The 21,149-nt window shown below is 40.3% G+C and overlaps 1 pseudogene; it reads left to right on the top strand.

The window, feature by feature from the left end:
• The first annotated feature begins 8,865 nt into the window (after nucleotides 1-8,865).
• LOC112082577 lies at nucleotides 8,866-8,966 on the top strand (annotated as a pseudogene).
• The last annotated feature ends 12,183 nt before the right edge of the window (nucleotides 8,967-21,149 follow it).

The raw sequence follows: 21,149 nt of genomic DNA, 5'->3' as shown, positions 1-21,149 counted from the left end.
AGCTCATTAAGTCTTTTGCAAGACGTGTAGCTAGTCATGATGAGGAGTTTAATGATAGATGACAAAAGAAAATAAAGAAAGAACAAGAATTCTGATGCAAAAACGAGATATCGGATTAGATTGATCAAGTTTCACAAAAGAGGTAAGTTCTTAAAGCCAAAAACAGATAAGAGATCAGATGCCTAGGTTTTTAGTCTCGAAATGTATATATAGCAAAGGTAAAGTGTCACGGGTCAGCCCGGAACAAACCGGGTACTGAACCGCGTTCTTGGGCTGATGGGTGAGTGCCACGGTGTGTCGGAGAGTGAAGCCGAGGTTTTCATGTCGAGGGGCGCACGTGAGTCCAGATCCAAATGAAGATCTCGTGAAGAACACGTCAAGAACATGCATGAACCCTAGTCTTTGATCCATCTTCACGTGTGTGTTCTTGAGCAGCTTTGTTCTTGATTCTGGGCTTGTGACAATGGACCTCGGCATAAAATGCTGAGGCGCTTGGACGTCGAGGGGTTCGGGAGAACAGGGTCCGGCATGCACGCCGAGGTCGCTACACCGAGGTGCATGTTCAACACTTAGTCGTTTCCAGCTCCATTCTACGTGTGCATGCCTTGATCCCAACGTGCCGAGGTATCAGTACGAGGCCTAGCTCAGGATACTTCCAAAATATGAGCCTTGACTTGGCCGATGTCGAGGTAATGATGCCGAGCCCTGAAGAAACACTTAGCGCGTATCGCAACATATTTGGGCCCGTATCGACCATGTCGCCTTCCGGAAGCAGTAACTTTCGACCCACGACTCCAAATGCTCTGAGACCAGTTCCATAGTCAAGGTGACTCAATAAACTCGAACTTTGGTGAAGAAACCGTCGGAGCTTGGGTAGTGGAAGTCTTCCTGGATTTCACATCTTTGAACCGCATCGAAATCACCGGAAAATAAGCTGTTTGGACCGATGTGAACTCCGGAGACTTTATCTTTCAAACCACTCGTCCGAATTGAGCGATCCCTACTGTTCTGAAAAGGTCTTTCACAGATCTCAAACTTTGATGAAGACCGGGCAAGCTGATTTGGTCCGGAAAGGCTCCGTCCGCCGTGACCTTTGTACTTCGCCGTTCAGTTCTCGGATGCGCGTAATGTTGGTGCATCTTCCGGAAGCTGTATCTTTCTCCCTACTGGTCCGAATTGGATGATTCCAACTGTTCTGGGGTCTTTGTTTGATTATCTCCAACTTTGCTGAAGACCCCGCCAACTGATTCGGACCGGAAGGTTCCCCGGATTTCATATCTTTGAATTGCGCAGACAAGGACAGATTTTGGTCGAGAAAAGCTTCCCGCGGTAAGAAAAATGACCGAGGGCTGTGTACCGCGGTGAGCTTTTTGGTCGTAAAAATTCTTTCGCCTCGGCCAAAACTCAACCCGCGGTATTAACGCCTGATCTTCGACCCAGGCTGACTTTGGTCGATCGGTACGGACTTTGGTCGGTGCTGAACGATCGGTAAGCTTTTTGGTCGAGGTTGGACGATCGGTAAGGATTTTGGCCGGTAATGAGCGATTGGTAAGGATTTGACCGAGGTTTCTGTCCGTCCGGTACGCGATTTGGCCGAGAAATTCCTCCAAGCGGTTCTCACCATTTTTGACCGTTTTCTTCACCGTCTTCTTCTCTGCTCCTCTTCTTAAGCTCCAAATGACTCCCAAAGCACCTGATAAAGACCTCAAAACATGAAAAACTCTTTGGGACCTAATGCAAGCCCTAAATCCTATTTTCATGCCTAAAGACTCAATTTACATGGGAAAACACATGATGAGGACTCTAAAATGCACTCTAAATGATGTAAAATATAGACATATCAACTCCCCCACACTTGTCCTTTGCTTGTCCTCAAGCGAAGAGAACAAATGAGAGAAAGAGGTTGTAATGCAGACTACTCAGACATGAAGATTGAAGCAATAAACATGATTGAATAGATTGCAGTAAGCAGTAAATAGATTAATAAACAGGGGTTCGAAATCTTCTCTCTCCCGAACAGAGTTTCAGACTTGTCTCCCCAAAAGCTCTCAAAAACAAAATTCCTCTCTCAGAAAATCTAAGGTATCGATATAAGGTGGCTAAAAACCCTATTTATAACTTAAAAACACGTTTTGGGCTTCTTAGGGAATATTTGGAAACTTCTGGGCAACTCCTTCTTCAAATAGGAGACAAAATCGCGTTTTCCTTATTTCTTCGATCGGTGTCGAGCGTCACTCTCCATGGTGTCGAGCGACACTAAAGCACATAATTCATCCTTCACAAATGTGATCCTTGTTTAGTTCCAAAGTGCTCCAAAATCACCAATTAAGCTCCAAACGTACCTATGACCTGTAAAGACTCCAAAAGACTCGAGAAACACTAGAAAGACTCTATAAATAAGACTTATACCATGGTCAAAAACCATAAAAACCATGATATATCAACTCCCCCAGACTTAGCATTTGCTTGCCCTTAAGCAAACAGAACACCAAATAAGAGAAAGAGGTTTGAAAACACAGAGACTCAACCTTTCATTGGAACATCGTTTTTGACCGATCACCCTGCAACTCAACTACTGCTTCATCATTCTAAATCGAACCACCATGTACTTCTCCGTAGACATTCACAGCTTTCCAGATTAAGTCCAAAATTCCACAACATTATCCATAAACCCTCATCGCTGGGTCTCACTGATGATTCAGATGCCAAGAACCTTCTAGACTCTTTCCCGTACTATACTCAAGCAAATCAGCCTTACAAAATTTGGTACTTTTTCTCTCCCCCAGACTTATTCTTTTCGCACACTCATCATCTTTTTCTTTTCTCCTTTTTTACGGCATATACTCGATAAGGGTAAAGCTGCGAGTACTGATGGTGTTTGCCATCGAGTCCCCGAGTTGTCCCCTTACCTTGTATCAAAGGTTTCCAGCGAATAATGGGGTCATGGGAAACTTTCCTACCCCTCACGTCCTTCCTTTGTGTGATCATTCCAACTTAGAAGTGAAATAATGGGATCATTGGAAACATTCCTAGCCTTTCACTCCTAAACAAAAATCATCTCAATCTTTTTGCCTTTTTCTTTTCTTTCTTCATCTTTTAGCTTATCACAGGGAGAGAAACACCAACATTAGATTTCACATAGGCTTTCATTTGTCAAGTATGAACGAGGAATCAAGCTCTATGAACATCAGTCACATCAATGAGGTAAAAGAAAGAGTTCAGAAATTAGCTCAGGTTAGTGGATTCTGTTGGAAACATGGACGCCTCTAGTCAACTGGTCAGCCTTTGGATTTTTCATTAGTCGGATCTAGACTGAATCTGCAGCAGTGGTCACTTAGATGAAAGGTCAGCGCAATAATTCCAAGAAAAGCATCATGATCTCCAACAGGTTTTGACTCAAAAACATTTTGACACAACTGACTCTTAAGAAAAACAAACACAATGTCAGCAACTACCCCCCCAGACTTGATCAACACTGTCCCCAGTGTAATCAAATCCGAAGTTGGTGATAAAAGAGAAAGTCAGAAGGACGAGTGCGATGGGTTAGAGTGCCTTACTACTCAGTTAGGTCGACCAACACACAGCTCGGATTCAGTGAATTTAAGCTTAGGTCGAAGGTGCAAGGGTGGTGACGAGCGATACCGATGATGGTGTCGCGCGACACTTGCAAAGTGGGAACCAAATCTCCTCATGCCCGATCCGCTCCCGATTCCACTCCGGTTCTGGAATTCCGGTTAAGCTAGGTCCTAATTTTTTTTTTTTTGAATAGAGGGTAACAGGTGACAGGCGACGCTCGACACCACCCCTGTTTCACCTAAAACACGAAAAGAAAAACGAAAATCAACTGAAACAAAAGATTTATGTACAGACTCACCAGTGGATTGCCTTCCACCAAGCGCTTGTTTAAAGTCATTAGCTTGACTTGATGGTGATTCAGGCAGGAGGTGCACCGTCCAGAGGAACGATGTGTCCATCTGGAATCTCAGCTTTGGCCCAGTAGTGTTTCACCCTTTTTCCATTCACTGTGAATTCCCTGCTGCCATCTGGTGTGAGGAGGACGATGGCACTATAGGGGCGAACCTCTTTGACTATGAAAGGACCTGACCATCGAGAACGAAGTTTACCAGAAAACAATTGTAGGCGAGAGTTATACAGAAGTACCTGATCATTCGGTTCGAATTGCCTGGACAGGATTTTCGAATCGTGATACGCCTTGGTCCTCTCCTTGTACAGAGGATTTCGTCCAACTCATTCAGCTGTATCATTCTCCTTTCTGCAGCAGACTTGATGTCGAAATTCATCATCTTTATTGCCCAAGCTGCCTTGTGTTCGATCTCCACTGGAAGGTGACAGGGCTTTCCATAGAGCAGGTGAAAAGGCGTGGTGCCTAGAGGTGTTTTGAACGCTGTCCTGTACGCCCAGAGTGCATCGTCCAACTTCGCAGCCCAGTCCTTTCGAGTTTTACCCACTGTCTTCTCCAGGATCTCCTTGATCTGTCGATTTGACACTTCGACCTGTCCACTCGTATGAGGGTGATAAGGAGTTGCAACTCGATGATGAACTCCATGCTTCCTTAGAAGTTTTTCGAAAACCTTGTTAATAAAGTGAGAACCACCATCACTTATAACAATTCGAGGCACTCCAAATCGAGGGAAGATGATGGTCTTGAACATCTTAAGAACCACTGAAGAATCGTTGGTGGGGCTGGCAATGGCTTCGACCCACTTAGAAACATAATCAACAGCAACCAGGATGTACTTATTCCCATAAGAAGAGGGAAAAGGACCCATGAAATCGATACCCCAGCAATTGAATACTTCAACCTCAAGGATGAAATTCTGTGGCATCTCATGTCGCTTGCTGATCTTCCCTCTCCTCTGACAAGCATCACATTGCGAGATAAAAGTATGCGCATCGCGAAACATTGTAGGCCACTAAAAGCCTGCTTGAAGTACCTTAGACACTGTTTTGAAGGTCGCAAAGTATCCAACATATTCAGATCCATGACAATGAAACAGCACCTCTGGAACTTCTGACTCTGCAATGCATCTTCTGTTAATTCCATCAGAACAATGCTTGTACAAATATGGCTCATCCCAGTGATATCTCTTCAGCTCTCTCAGGAACTTCTTCTTCGCGTACCCCTTAAAGTTCTCAGGCTCAGCCTCTGCAGCAAGATAATTGGCAATATCAGCATATCAAAGACGTTGGGTGGCAGATACAGCAGCTGAACTGATCTCAGGAAGTCTGCTTTGAATTTGAAAAGTCCCTGTGTTCTGCTGCGCAAGGTGTCGCCCGACACTAGTGGTGGTGTCGCTCGACACTAACGTTTCTTCAATTCGAAAAGCCTGCAATTCTTCCTCAAATCTGCTCTGAAACCCAGTTTCCATATAGTATACATTCTCTTCTGGCAGAAAATCGTCTATGGGTACGTCCTCTTCAACCCTGATGCGTGAGAGATGATCTGCAACACTATTCTCAACACCCTTCTTGTCCTTGACCTCAATATCGAACTCCTGAAGAAGTAACACCCATCGCAGTAACCTTGGCTTTGCATCCTTCTTCTGTATCAAGTATTTGAGTGCAGAATGATCTGTGTGCACAATAACCTTCGATCCCACAAGGTAGGGTCGAAATTTCTCAAAAGCAAAGACCACAGCCAACAACTCCTTCTCATTAGTAGCATAGTTCCTTTGAGCATCATCCAAGGTTCGACTGGCATAGTAGAATGCATGAAGCTTCTTGTCCTTCTTCTGTCCTAGAACAGCACCAACAGCAAAATCACTGGCATCACACATCACCTCAAAAGGCAAATTCCAGTCAGGAGGCTGCACAATAGGGGCGCTTATCAAAGCGTGTTTGATCTGTTCGAACGCGGCAAGGTATTCGTCTGTAAACTTGAACTTGGCATCCTTGCATAGCAGAGCAGTAAGAGGACGTGCAATCTTGCTGAAGTCTTTGATAGAGCGACGATAAAACCCTGCATGGCCCAGAAAGCTTCTAACCGATTTTGCAGAATCAGGAGGTGGCAAACTCGTCATGACGTCGATCTTCACACGACCCACTTCGATACCAGCTGCAGAAAATTTGTGTCCAAGCACAATCCCATCTCTGACCATAAAATGACACTTTTCCCAGTTAAGGACCAAGTGCTTCTCTTCACAGCGAGCCAGAACCTTGCAGAGATTATCCAGACAGTTTTTAAAAGATGATCCGTAAACTGAGAAATCATCCATAAAGACCTCCATGAAATCCTCAATCATGTCAGTGAAGATAGACATCATACATCTCTGAAACGTTGCAGGAGCATTACAGAGTCCAAAGGGCATTCTGCGATATGCGAAAGTGCCATATAGACATGTAAAGGTGGTCTTCTCCTGATCATCTGGGTGGATAGGAATCTGGAAAAATCCTGAGTACCCATCAAGGAAGCAGTAGTAGGGATGGTTTGCAAGTCTCTCCAGCATCTGATCAATAAAGGGCAATGGAAAGTGATCTTTCCTGGTCCCTGCATTTAGCTTCCTGTAATCGATACACATCCTGTGTCCAGTCACTGTGCGCGTTGGAATCAGCTCATCCTTGTCATTCTTCACAACTGTAACCCCTCCTTTCTTAGGAACCACGTGCACAGGACTGACCCAAGCACTATCTGAAATTGTATAGATGATTCCAGCTTCCAACAGCTTCATGATCTCCTTTTTGACGACGTCTTTCAGATTAGGGTTCAACCTGCGCTGGTGTTCGATCGATGACTTCGACTCATCCTCCAGGTGAATTCGATGCATGCACAGATCTGGTGAGATACCTGAAATATCATCAAGAGAATAGCCAAAAGATTTTCGATGCTTGCGCATCTTGCTCAGTAGTAAGATAACCTCAGCATTGTTCAAAGAAGAGTTGATGATGATTGGATAAGTAGAATTAGAGCCTAGAAATGCGTACCTTAGTCCTGCAGGGAGTTGTTTGAACTCAATCTTGGGCGCTTTCTCTTCACTCCAGTCGGATAATTGCTTCACCTTCACAGGAGTCTCGAGCTGTTCTGTCTGCGCTGCCAGCTGCATCACATGATCGCTGGAATCCAACATCTTCAAGTAAGATGCTGAAATTTCGTCCAAGTGTTCAGCTTCGGTTGCAGACGTGGTCAAAGCTCTCTCCAGTGGGTCTGTAGGCAGCATCTCATAGAAAATCTCCTCAGCAAACTCTGTGAGAGTGTCGACATAGAAGGTCTGACCATCGATGGTGGGCTTCTTCATCAGCTTGTCCATGTCAAAGTTCATCACCAGATCTCCAATATTTAGAGCGATCCTGCCTTTCCTGACATCGATGATAGCACCTGCTGTAGCTAGAAAAGGTCTCCCAAGGATAAGAGGATCCTTAGGATCCTCTCCATATTCCAAAACCACAAAGTCAGTCGGTATCATGCAGTCACCAATCTTTATTGGAACATCTTCTAACACTCCTTCAGGTATCCTTGTCAAACGATCAGCTAGGATAAGAGATATCCTTGTTGGCTTGAAGTCAGTCATGCCGAGATTGACAGCTACTGAATAAGGCATGAGGTTAACACTTGAACCCAGATCACACAGCGATCTTTTGAATCTCTCTGTGAACATAGAGCAATCCAAGACAAAGCTTCCTGGATCAGACATCTTCTCTGGAATTTGGTTCTGAATCACTGCACTGACTTGCTCAGAAATCATCATCACTCCTTGTTCATGGCTGAGATTATTGGTCACCATTCGCTTCACATAACGTCTGATAACAGGAGTGATTTTTACAGCATCAACCAAAGGTATCTCAATCACAAGCTTTTCCATCAAAGCTTTGCATCGTGCATCATCAAGCTCTTGCTTGGACTTTCTAGGGCTCCTTGGGTAAGGAACTTTAGCTTTGTAGACCTTCTCCTCAGCAGATTTCGTATTTGGAGCAATAACAGCTTCGCTCTGTGGTTGGTGATGCGCGACACTGGTTGTGGTGTCGCTCGTCACCGGCTCTGCAATTTTGAAATTTTCTTCAGATTCGTCCAACTCCACGATTTCATCTTCAAAAACACCCTTTTTAAGCACATGAGTCAACTTTTTACCACTCCTTAACGAGATGGCACTGCAGTAATGCCTAGGATTGGTATCAGTCTTCACAGGAAGGAATCCTTCTTGCCTTTTTACAGACTCTGCAGTCTGAGCAACCTGAGTATCAAGCTTCCTGATATGAGTGTTCAGAACTTCAATTTTTCCATTCAGATCCAGATATAGAGCATCAATCTTCCCATTGAAATCCACAGTCATCTTCTGCTGACCTTCCAAGATCTGTTCCAGCATAGACTTCACCTCATTATCTGGAGTTTGAGTAGGAGGAGAACCATAGTTCCTTGAAAAACTGTTGTTGGAGTAGGATGTCTGGTACTGAGGTTTGGAGCTGTAACCAGAATAGTTCTGATTACCTGTGAAGGTACTCCTCTGATTATTTCCATTGTAATTCGTGTTCCCTGGCTGAGTACCAAATCTCTGGCCCTGAAATCCATCTCCATTGATGAAGTTAACATCCTCTTCCTCAAGTGCTTCATCTGGTTCGAATTTCTTAACCTCTGCAGCGTATCGGACGGACTTCTTACCCACTAGAAGGCTATGCACAGAGTCTAGCTTAGCTTTCACCTCAGCAATCTGTGATCCATCCATGTTTCCAGCCTGCTTTCTTCGCTCATAGTCTGCATTCTTGGTACTATTGCTAGAAGCCAAGTTCTCAATAAGCACAACAGCGTCTTCAGGGTATCTGGTGTTGAAGTTCCCATTGCTCGCAGCATCAAGGGCCATCTGATACCTCCAATCAATACCTCTGAAGAAAATACCCAACAGCTGAACATCGCTGAAACCATGATGTGGACAATCTCGCTGGTACGACTTGAATCTCACCCAAGCAGCCTTGAATGCTTCAGTTGGTCCTTGAGAAAACGTTGAGATTTTGAGTTTCAGTTCCTCAGACATGGCATCGTCATAGAAGTTATGCAGGAAGGCGTTCCTGGTTTCATCCCAAGTATTCAGCGATCCTGGCTCCAACTGCTTCAACCAGTTAGCTGCTTCTCCAGCAAGAGAGTAAGGAAACAGCTTGCAGAAAAGGTAATCATTGGACACTCCATTGTATTTGATGCTGGTGACCAAGTCCTCAAACCTCTCGATGTGATCCATAGGGTGCTCATGAGAGTGACCATGAAAAGGATGCTGTCCCACAAGAGTGTAGTACACAGGCTTCAACTCAAAATCGTTCCTTTGAAACGCAGGAGCGCGAATCGCGGATCGATTTGCATAGAACTGCTCAGGCCTGTTGTAATCTCCAAGCGTTCTGATGATGTTACCCTCTCCATCAAGTCGCTGGCCTCTCTCATTACACACATGACCATCTTGGTCTCTCCAGACTCCAGCATCATCACGAACCAATGCCAATCCGTTCTCCATCTTTGCTAATTTCTGAGACAAAGAGAAAGAGCAATGTAAGTAACAAAGTAAAAATAAAATTAAGAAAAACGACGGGTGTCGCGCGACACCAATGCTGGTGTCGCTCGACACTAAGAAAAACTTAGTCGAAACTCAAGAACTAAAGTTTAATGGCGAAAATCAAGTCCCCGGCAACGGCGCCAAAACTTGATCTGCTCAAAGTTTAATCCCTAGAGCTACTATGCAAGAGCACATATGTGCAGTTGTAGTATGTAGGGGTCGAACCACAGAGACGAGAGATTCGCTTAATAAACTCTATAGGCTTGAATTACGCTAAGCAAACACAATGAAATTAAAAGTAACAATGAAAGCAAAACGGTTGTAAACTCGATGGAAAAGAATTAGGCCAAGGGTATTTCTCAGGAAATCAAAGAATGCAAATTAATCGATAAATCAGGGTTCAGGGTTAAACACGGTTCTTGAACTCAAATCACGAAATTATAACTAACCAACTTCCGTTGCGAGAATTATCTAAGTCTAAATCCTAGAATTCCAAATTCCTTTGCAAACCCTAAAGACTTAAACCAGCTTTAATGCTCAAGTTCGATATGTTCACAAAGTATCTAAATCAAATTCCTTTGCGAATAGCTACTTTGCTCACCCTAGGTTCTTTCCAGTTATTCAATTACACTTCCGTGTCAATCAATTAACCTAAGATCTAAGTTCTAGGTGGCCAGTCCAGAATTAGCTTTAAGAACAACCTATGGTGAAGAACTAAATAGATTATGAACCCTAACTAATCAATCAATCCTTCATCCAATGAAATCCTTTATGAGAACCCTAAACCTAACAAGCAAACTACTCAGACATGAAGATTGAAGCAATAAACATGATTGAATAGATTGCAGTAAGCAGTAAATATATTAATAAACAGGGGTTCGAAATCTTCTCTCTCCTGAACAGAGTTTCAGACTTGTCTCCCCAAAAGCTTTCAAAAACAAAATTCCTCTCTCAGAAAATCTAAGGTATCAATATAAGGTGGCTAAAAACCCTATTTATAACTTAAAAACACGTGTTGGGCTTCTTAGGGAATATTTGGAAACTTCTGGGCCCAACTCCTTCTTCAAATAGGAGACAAAATCGCGTTTTCCTTATTTCTTCGATCGGTGTCGAGCGTCACTCTCCATGGTGTCGAGCGACACTAAAGCACATAATTCATCCTTCACGAATTTGATCCTTGTTTACCTCCAAAGTGCTCCAAAATCACCAATTAAGCTCCAAACGTACCTATGACCTGTAAAGACTCCAAAATACTCGAGAAACACTAGAAAGACTCTATAAATAAGACTTATACCATGGTCAAAACCATGAAAACCATGATATATCACGGTGGTCAGAGGCGGCACTGGTGGCTCGGTGGCTGGCTGCTGATCACTGCTAGGGTTTTCAGTTTGCAACATAGCCTCTCTTTTCTGCAGACTCATTTATATAGGTTAATACATGGGATTTGGTTTAATGGGCTTCTCTTGATGTTACACTCTTAATAAAAAAAATGGATTAATAGATATTTTGTAAGAAAATATATGGAACTAGACTCCTTCCATCATCTTAGAAAGACCTTCCGAGATTTTAGTTTATCCTTTATTTCTCGTATCTTAAAAAACTGTGCCGATTCTTTAGCAAAAAAGGCTCGAGCACGGGTTTTTCCATATAGATCATACCGAGCTAGTACAAGATGTTCCACAAAAGATCATCTGAATAGTCACATGTAATCTAATAGATAAGTAATAAAAAATAAACATATTCTTCTGTAGTTTCTATATTTTTCTTCTAATTTACTTTTCTGATTTTATTAGTTTCTATATTTGTTAAAAAAAAGTAACTTCTTCGTCGCTTTTCTATTATTGTTTATTTCAAAATAAATAATTAAAAATTGAAATTGTATATTATTAAATCAACACATAACATGATCTAATGATCTAACTTAAAGATGACACATATCACGATCTCATGTCACGATCTCATGTGTTATATCCTTTGTGGTATCTTTGATTTGTTTTTTTTTTCTAAGTGTAAGGGGTAACAAACCACTAAGACAGCATATGAGAAGAAGAAGCTGTTCTACAATATGCTGTCATGCAAAGGCTGAACGCAATGAGAGATGAGATGGAGCACATTGGTCAATACGTAGATCCTATGACGCAAGAGTTTGATGCGAAATGTGCAATTACTACAATCATCTCAAGAAGAGGAAGATGACATGTCAGGGCTTGAAGATGATCCACTAAACCTTCTGTTGCAACAACAACAAAGAAGGTGTGATCCTCTATAGATAAATACGAGAAGAAGAACCAAGGAAGGTAATTAATACATTATACTAATCCCTCCTATTTTTGCAGGAAAAGATAATCCAGAAATGTATATAGATTACATCTTGAATACATCGTTTCGTGTTACATATATGGTGAGAGCAAGAAGATAACCTTAGCATTCGCACAATTTATTGAAAATGTACTAGCAAATATATGCATGAACACTATCATCATGACTTACAAAAACGTTATTGAAAGTTGTCACATGAAAATTGGATGGTGGATGAGTATTTTGAAGAATTTGAGAAGCTCATGAATTCACTAGAGCTGAGTCTGAGGCTTTCATTGCTCAGTTTATAGATGGTTTGTAAGAACTCATAGCCAAAAAGGTGGAGAGGACTTGGTATAGTGATAGGAGCTAATGCACCTAGCTAAGTAAAGAGAAATGAGTTAAACGCAAGTCTGCTCTATCAAACTGAACCATAACACCACAAACATGGGCACCAAGTAGCACCAAACCAATGAACAAAGGAAAGACAGTGGATTACTCTTGATTCAATAGAAAACCCACTGAAGCTTCTGAGAACATACAGCCTGAACAAGGTAAGTTTCCTAATTCCCAAATAACTCGTGATATAATATGTTTTAAATGCCAGGGAAGAGGTCACATGTCAAGGAAATGTCCATACCAGGGAGTGTTGATCCTCGCTCCAAGTGGAGACTATTAGTCTCATGATGATCAAAATAATGTTCCCACTAATCAAGAGAAGACGTAGAGTATCTTGATTTTGTTGAAGTACTAGTAACAAGGAGAATGATATGTGTACTCATTATTCCTATAGAGAGAGTTGAAAGAGAGAACATATTTTACAGTACTAGATGCACCAACAAAAACAAGGTACTATATGTGATATGATTATAGATGGTAGTGCTTATACTAATGTAGCTAGCAAGCATATGATGGACAAGTTAGGTCATCTTGAAAATATTAAACATCTTAGACCATATAAGTTGTGATATCTCAGTGATCAAACGAACTAAAAAACATGAAGCATGTATGTGTTCCATTTAGTGTGGACAAACACCAAAACCAAGTACTGTGTGACGCATTACTTGGTAATCCACAACAGTTTAACTGAGAAACAACCCACAGTGGTCAGACCAACTACTATTTATTCATTTACAAAGACCGCTAGCAAACTCTAGCCCCTTTTATATAGTCCATCAGAAGTGCATGAACTATTAGCATAAATGACTAAGGAGGCAGAGGTAAGTATGTTTAACCTCTACATACATTCTGTTATAGATTGTAAAACCATGAGTGTCAAAGGCTACTAAAAAATGTCAAAATTCAAGTTTTAAGGAGTTAGAAATGCCAACCGAAGTCTATGCTATTTTGGACAAGTTTAAAGATGTCTTCCCCATGAAATACCAACTGTATTACCATCCATTAGAGGCATAGAGAACTAGGTAGAATAACTAGAGACCTACTCAATTATCACATCCAATAAAAAAAGCCACAAAAAAATAAGTAGAAAAAAATCGCTAAAAAAATAATGAGTTAAATAGTAATAAAGTTTAGAAATCTACTTAGTTCAACTTCGAATATTCTGTAGAACTCGAATTCGGAAGAAATTCTCGTCTGCCAGTAAGTAGTGTTGATTTATTTTACCCAGCCCAAGTTATTCTCTCATACCAGCGGTGGTCCCCTTCCTTTTAATGAAATGTGTTATCTCCATATTACCCTTAACTGTGAATTAGGAAAATGAATAATCGACCAATGAGAATTAAGAATGTTCAGCCAATCATATGTCTTGGTGGGAATTGTCGACCAATAAGAAAGAACGAGATTTCAGCCAATAAAAACATTTCAATGAAACTTGTTATCCCCATATTGCCCTTTTTTCTCGACAATTCCATTAATGGAAAAGCCCAACAAGAAGCCCAGTCCCCATATTGGTCGGGCAATACCTAAAATGAATAATTGGGATTCATGATAATTTCAACCAACCAAAAGTGTTAATTTCAACCAATCAAAAGTGCTGGAAGGAAATGTCGACCAATAGGAAATAGGGAAGTTTCAGCCAATTAAAACATTTCGGACCAAATTTTAAGCCAATCAGAAATCAGGTCGATCTTGGTCTTATTCTACTTTCCTGGGTTTGCTGAAAATTGGGGTTGCATCGTTTCGTTTGCATGCAACATCTCATCTCTTCGGGAAATTCGACGGGGCTTTTACTCTTCCATTCCAACGCCGAAGGACGAGGTAAGTTTTTCTTCATCCTCGGCGTCTGTATTTTCTTGTGAAGTCGCTAAATGAATGGAAGTCCAAGAACAATTGGGTTTTGGATATAATTTCGATTTACAAAATAGGGCGATTCAGAATGGGGAGAGTTGAATTTTTATTCACATTGGGTCGCATATGCTCTTTTAATTGACTGGTGAGGTTTAATTGTAATGAGATTTAGTTTGTACACCAAATTCGCCGCTTCAGGATAACTGGGGGACAATTTGGTTATAGTAGGAGTTTTCGTATAACTCGGAACAATTGGTATTAATGAGTTACGTATATATATTTTTTTTTTCAGAACACAATGATAACAAACATATTGTTTGATTATGGAGGACATTATTCATGTACCGATGATAAATAGATTTCAAGAGAAGGTTCCATGTACGGTATAATGTTTAAGACATCAGGCTTAGAGGAAATAAGCTATTCCGAATTAGTGGGTAGGATATGCAAGAAGGTTGGGATAGGAGAATCATCCACAAAGTTGAAACTGAGTTATATTCCGGTAGTAGTGCAAATGAAGAAACAGTGGTATATTTTGGATGACAATGATCTCGGTATCTATCTGACGTCGTTTGATAATGAGGGACGCAGAAGTGTCTTGTATGTAGAGGTCATCAATGTAGATGGAGTGTCTGAGGTGGCCGAGCAAGTTTCACGTGTAGAGAGGGTAAGTCCTGTTGTTGTGAATGTCAAGGAGGTGAGCGCAGCTAATGATATAGCGAGTGATGGCGTTTTTGTCGGCAATGCTGAGTTTAATGATGGTGCTATTGTTATGTACACAGGAAACGGTTCAACAGAACAACAACATGTGCCAGTAATGGGGAATGACGAAGGTGTTAATCTATCTCGTGAGAATGAGGAAAACGGTGGAGATCAAGATGACATAAGTCAAACATATCGAATGCTTGATATTGTTGATCCTCCAGACTGTGTAGAAGAACAACGTATTCAACGTGAATGGGCAAACGGTTTGAAACTGAGAGTTGGTGCAGAGTTTAGCTGTAAGCAGGAGCTAATAGATTTAGTTTACAGAGGTTCTCATAAACATTGTTTTGGCATCACTGTACACAAGTTTGATAAGAAACGATACTATGTGAAATGCGGTCAAGCTGAAACTGGATGTAACTTGTACATAAATGTCGCTAAGACAGCTCAGTCACATATTTTCACGGTTAGAGTATATAGGAAAATGCATTCCTGCTCTCGGGCTTCTGCGTGTACTAGCAGCAAACGAAGGAAAGGCACACCTGGGTTAGTTCAAGCGTTGCTAGTAAAACTTACCCAGGTCGATTAAAACCACCACCTCCTAGAGATATCATGGCTTTGGTTCAAACTAGAGGTCGTGTGGAGGTATCATACTCTACGGCATGGAGAGGCAGACAGAAAGCTATAAGTTATGTTCGTGGTACTCCAGAAGAGAGTTTCGAGCATCTGCATTCGTATTTGTATATGATAGAGCAATTTAATCCTGGTACGACATCAAGTGTTGAAGTGGATGAGTCAGGAAGATTCAAGTACATATTCGTCGCTCTGGGTCCTACCATAGAAGGGTTTGCGGCAATGAGGAAAGTGATAATTGTTGATGCAACTTTTTTGAATAATGGATTTGGTGGATGCCTTGTATTTGCAACAGCTCAGGATCCGAATCATCACCATTATCCCCTTTATTTTGGGGTAGTTGATGGGGAAAATAATGATAGTTAGAACTGGTTCTTCACTAAACTTAAAACCCGTATACCTGACAGTTCTGAATTGGTGTTTGTTTCTGACAGGAATGTAAGCCTGATCAATGCAATAAGGGATGTGTACCCGCAAGCTAAGTATGGTTATTGCATTTATCATTTGGCCCAGAATGTGAAAAAGAATGTTCGGAGAGAGAAAGAATTAGTTGTAGGCAAGTTCTTGGAAGTTGCGAGGAAGTATACAGAGACTGAGTTTCTTGTGGCTTATGGTCAACTGGGAGAAAAGTATCCGGATGCAATTACGTATTTATGTAATAGTTTGCTTGAGGAAAAATGGGCAAGGTGCTATTTTCCGGGAGAAAGGTACAACATCGACACTAGTAACTGTGTAGAGTCTATGAACAGCGTGTTTGATGATGCGAGGAAGTATGCTTTATTACCTATGATGGATGTCATCTTGTCCAAGGTATCTGAGTGGTGTAAAAAACAAAGGAAGGACGCTGCTACAGCACCTGGAGCACATAAACTGGTTCCCTATGTCGAAAATGTCTTACACGGGAGAGTTGAAATTGCTCAGTCCCTAAATGTGACTAAGCTGAACTCGTTTCTGCTTGAATACGCTGTGGTCGGTCGAGATGGGAAGACTTATCTGGTGAACTTGAAAACCAAATCTTGTTCATGCAGATGGTTTAATATAGACAAGTATCCTTGCGTCCATGCACTTGCTGCAGTGAGAATTTTTATGGCCAGAGAAGATAGAAGTGGGGACATTCACTCGTATGATTTGTGCTCCAAGTATTATACTACGGAATTGTGGGCACTTGCATATGCCAGGACGGTATACCCTGTTCCTCATCGTTCACAATGGGTAATTCCAGATGATACCGAAAAGAAGACTGCCCCAAAACCACCTGAGGTCCCGAAAAAAGCTGGAAGAAGGGAATAGAGAAGATTTGCATCGGTTGGAGAGCATGGGCCAAGGCCAAGTAATAAGCGTAAGAAAAATCAGGGTAATACTGAGGATGGAGTCGGGAATGCTAATGGTAATACTCAGGGGAATGAAGGCAGGGATCCAAATTTCAATGCCAGTAATCCTGAAGGGAATGCGCATGGTAATACTCATGGTGGAGGCTGGTGGCAATATTTCAATGCCAGTAATCCTGAGGGTAATACTCAGGGTGGATCTAGTACTCATGACAGATGACAATTTTAATTTGTAAGCTTATTAATAAATTGGTACAACTATGTGAGAATAAATTGGTACAACTACGTGAGAATGCTATGTTTCATTTCATAGTAATTCAAATAGTTCATAGTAATATGGAGTTAACTAAACAGTTCATACTAAACAACAATAGAAAATTAGTTCATAGTAAAAAGAAGTTGACATTCACTACAAGCAGAATACGGAGTTTTTAACTAATCAATAACACAAACATAACTAGTTCCAACGGATATGTAGCCATTCCCAGCTAGTAGTCAGTTACAGAAGTAGTAAATTCTTCGCACGTTGGTAATGCATCTAGAGGAAGCAGAGCTCACAGCACTTGTTCTAGTGCTGGAATCGACATGCAGGGAAATCGGTCAAGACTGCTGGCAGATATTGAAAACCATCATTCACCATTATCAACATAGTGTTCATTACTTGATCCCCCAGTTCTTCCATGTACATCATCCGTGATTTCCAACCATCGATACGGTCTAGGATTTCCAGGCCCCTTGGATAGAAACCATATGCGGTTGCGCAGATTGCCATCATGACTGTCGCCGCACCAATTCCTGCCTCAGAGGCCCGGTTAAAAAAAAAGGCACTGAATTGTCGATCTCAACATCGAGAATCATCCGGCTCATGCCACGAAGGTACAAGGCGTATGGATTACCATGACTGACCACCGACTCAAAGAAGTCCGGGGAGCGAGCAATTAAACGGGGGTGCTTAACGAATTCAGACAGGTTCAACACCTTGATTACTTCTGGATCTTTCAACATCTGGCTTAGAACCTTCGCTGTACAACCAAATGAAACAGCATCAGCAGCAGACTCTCTCCCTACCCTTAAGAATATATCAATCAACACATCTCGTAGCTGGAAAAGCACGTTGTTTGTCATTCTGACAAAATCTTAAAAGAGAGGGTTTGGAAATTTGTATAGATAAAGAGAGAGAGAGAGAGAGAGATCTCTTCAAATATGGATTTGAATATGTATTTGAAATTTGAAATGTGGTGAAATAACGGAACCTATTACAAATTTGTAATGGATAAAAAATTAAAAATATCAAAAATCAGAAGCATTTTCAAAAGGGAAAAAAAGAATTTCCGGAGAAAAACATTACAACTATGTTCTCACAATAGTTAACCATTTTAATTTGCAATGGTATGAATAACTTGGTACAACTATGTTCAACTATTTTCAGCTCTTGGTTTTGGGTTTGCTTGTTCTCTCATCCTAAAAATAAAGAAAACTCTATGTGTTCAAGGCTTTTCTAACAATTATGGAAAACGAGTGAGAATGTTCTGTTTCATTTCATCGGAAAATGAGCTTCTGTGAAAAATAGACACATATCAGTTACAATCAGTTACTTTTTACTTTATCAGATAAGGGTTGTGGGCCAGACACCGTAAGTGGAGTACATGACTATACATTTATCAGACATGACCTTTTTCAGACATTCTCAATTAATATATTATTAAAATATATGAATACATTCTGTTTTGGTTCTAGGTTGCGGTATTTATTGGTTCGGTAAACCAATCTCAAATTACAATAACCATGAAATCGATTTCATATACACCAAATTATATGAAATCGATTACATTCTCGTAGATTGTATGCATAGTTATGTTATGATTAACATTTAAACTAGCCAAAATAAGCAATTTATAAATCTTTGAACTTTGAAACAAGTTTTTTCATAATACACATCATAGTTCTATGAAGAGTTCACGATGAGTAACCACATAAGGCATCGAACAGAACGTAAAAAAACGAAAACGAAATCTGATTACATGAACATGATGGGGCAACAAATTAAGTAGTACTTGTGAAAAGTTCAACTACATAATTACATATTTAATATAAGTAAAACTAGTTTTTTGGTTAAAATCAGAAATGTACAACTACTTGAGAGTGTGTATAACTGTCATACTACGTACAAAAACGTATCAAACCTCATATGAAGAAATGACATGTGTCCACGTGTTATTGGATATTAGCTATTGGCGGCGGCACGTGAGCGAATTCCACACGTGAGGGATGACCCCATTTTCTGCGTGTAATACTTACATAATATTATATTTCCCTTTTTCTCAGTTGTAATATAATTCAAATTTGAATTTCCCCCCAATACCCAAATTCAGCAAAATTCAAACTTCCCCCCACTTCCCCCCATTTTGAATTTCATTTCACATATTTCTATTCTGTCTCTCTCTCTTGGAACATTCCTCTCTCTCTTTCAAATTTGTGAACTTCCTTTGCTACAGCGACTATGGACCCGACCTACAGCGACGAGAAGAGAAACAAGAAGCTTATCGACCGTATTTACCACATAGCCGATGCAGAGTTTTGGATTCCAACAGTTCGTCCATGTGGTGGAGGAATCATCCAGGAGATTTCTGAAGATCCAGGAAAGAGATACTACACCTGCAAAGTGTATAAGGTTTGAATTACTTTAATTTTCTGGTTTTAGATTGATTTAAAAGTCCTGGGTTGAGTGTATAAGGTTTAAGTTTATGAATTGTTGTGTAGAACGACGGCTACCACTTTAGGGTAAAATGGGATCACGCTGTCGATAATGAGATTTCTAGGCTAAAATGTGAGATTAAGGACCTGCGCTCGAGGATTGCGAAAATGTCAAACCACTGATACAGTTCTTCAACAATCCCGTTGTTTAATGAATCCTTGTTTAATTCCCAGATTGTTTCATTCGCAGACTAAGAAGTTATCTTATCCTTAATTTCTGATAATTTAATTTTACCGAGTTATGGTTTGACAAGTACTCTTAGTTGGGCTATATTATACCAATTTGTACTACTTATTATAATTTCAAGAATTTGCACGTAGTTGGGCCGAATTATACCAATTAGTACCAGATTTTATGGGTTCTCAAAGTTACACGTAATTGGGCCGAATTATACCAATTAGTACCAGATTTTAAGGGTTTTCAAAGTTACACGTAGTTGGGCCAAATTATACCAAAAATTACCAGATTTTATGGATTCCCAAAGTTACACGTAGTTGGCCCGAATTATACCAAATAGTACCAGATTTTATAGTTTACCAAAGTTACACGTAGTTGGCCCGAATTATACCAAATAGTACCAGATTTTATGGGTTACCATAGTTACACGTAGTTGGGCCGAATTATACCAATTTTCACCAGAGATTTAAAATTCCTCAAGTTGAACGTAGTTGGGCCTTATTATACCAAATTGTACCAGAACTTATAATTTCTTAAATACATTTGCCATGGACGAATTAACCCCATGTAAACAATTATAACGAATTATATTATTTAGGGTTTCTTCATATTGTACGGTTATTTCACATATTAAAGAAATAGTTTTGTAATACTTACCTGAATTACAAGGCAATCTGAGTGGATACTTACTAAGATGGTGCAGGATGTGGTGGATGAAAAAAATAAACAACTTAGAAGGCTGGTGTTTGGATTTTTCCTCCAAATTTTCGCTCAGTCTCCTAAGTTGCTCATCTTCTCATCAACCACTTTCTGTACGATCTTAGGGTTTCATATCGAGAAGGATAAGTAAGCGGTTTTTTCTAAAAGGAAATGAAAGGTTGGGGTGATGAATGAGAAGGAGACTAGGGTATTTAAGGATAAGTGGGCGGTGGTTGGTGACGCCTGTACGCGCTACAATTATAATGTAAGACTGGTACAACTACCAAGCCTGGTAAATGATATCATTTATTATCATTAATGAAAATAAAATTAAAAAAATTATTCCAATTAATCATTAATGTTGAAAAAGTGAATAACAGAGATATCATTGCAAATACAAATTAAGTGAAAATATCAAAATAAAAAAAAAACAAAAGTACAAAATAAGAAAACAAAAACATATCTCAAGAAGATGCGGGCGTGCCATTTTGAGAGAGTTCATTTGATGAACAGACATTTATTTAAAATTAGGGTTTCTGACAAGTCGAGAATAAATAGATGTTACAATGAATATAATGAAATGAAAGAAATGAAATGAATAGTGGGGTATTAAAGGAAAATTGAGGCGTTGGTTATTATCATTAATCTATTTAAAATGGGATTATAAAATTCATTGAAACACGACTACTCGAAAAACAATTTATTCATTGAATCTAACTCATCCTCTCCTTGACTATATATATATATATATATATATATATATATATATATATTCCTGATCTTACCCTGGAAATCACATAAACCCTAAACGTCGTC

Source organism: Eutrema salsugineum, unplaced genomic scaffold (genome assembly GCF_000478725.1).
Source record: "Eutrema salsugineum unplaced genomic scaffold, Eutsalg1_0 scaffold_1, whole genome shotgun sequence".
Taxonomy (NCBI): Eukaryota; Viridiplantae; Streptophyta; class Magnoliopsida; order Brassicales; family Brassicaceae; genus Eutrema; species Eutrema salsugineum.
The sequence above is the reverse complement of the archived record's forward strand: the minus strand, read 5'-3'. Positions and strand labels throughout refer to the sequence as shown.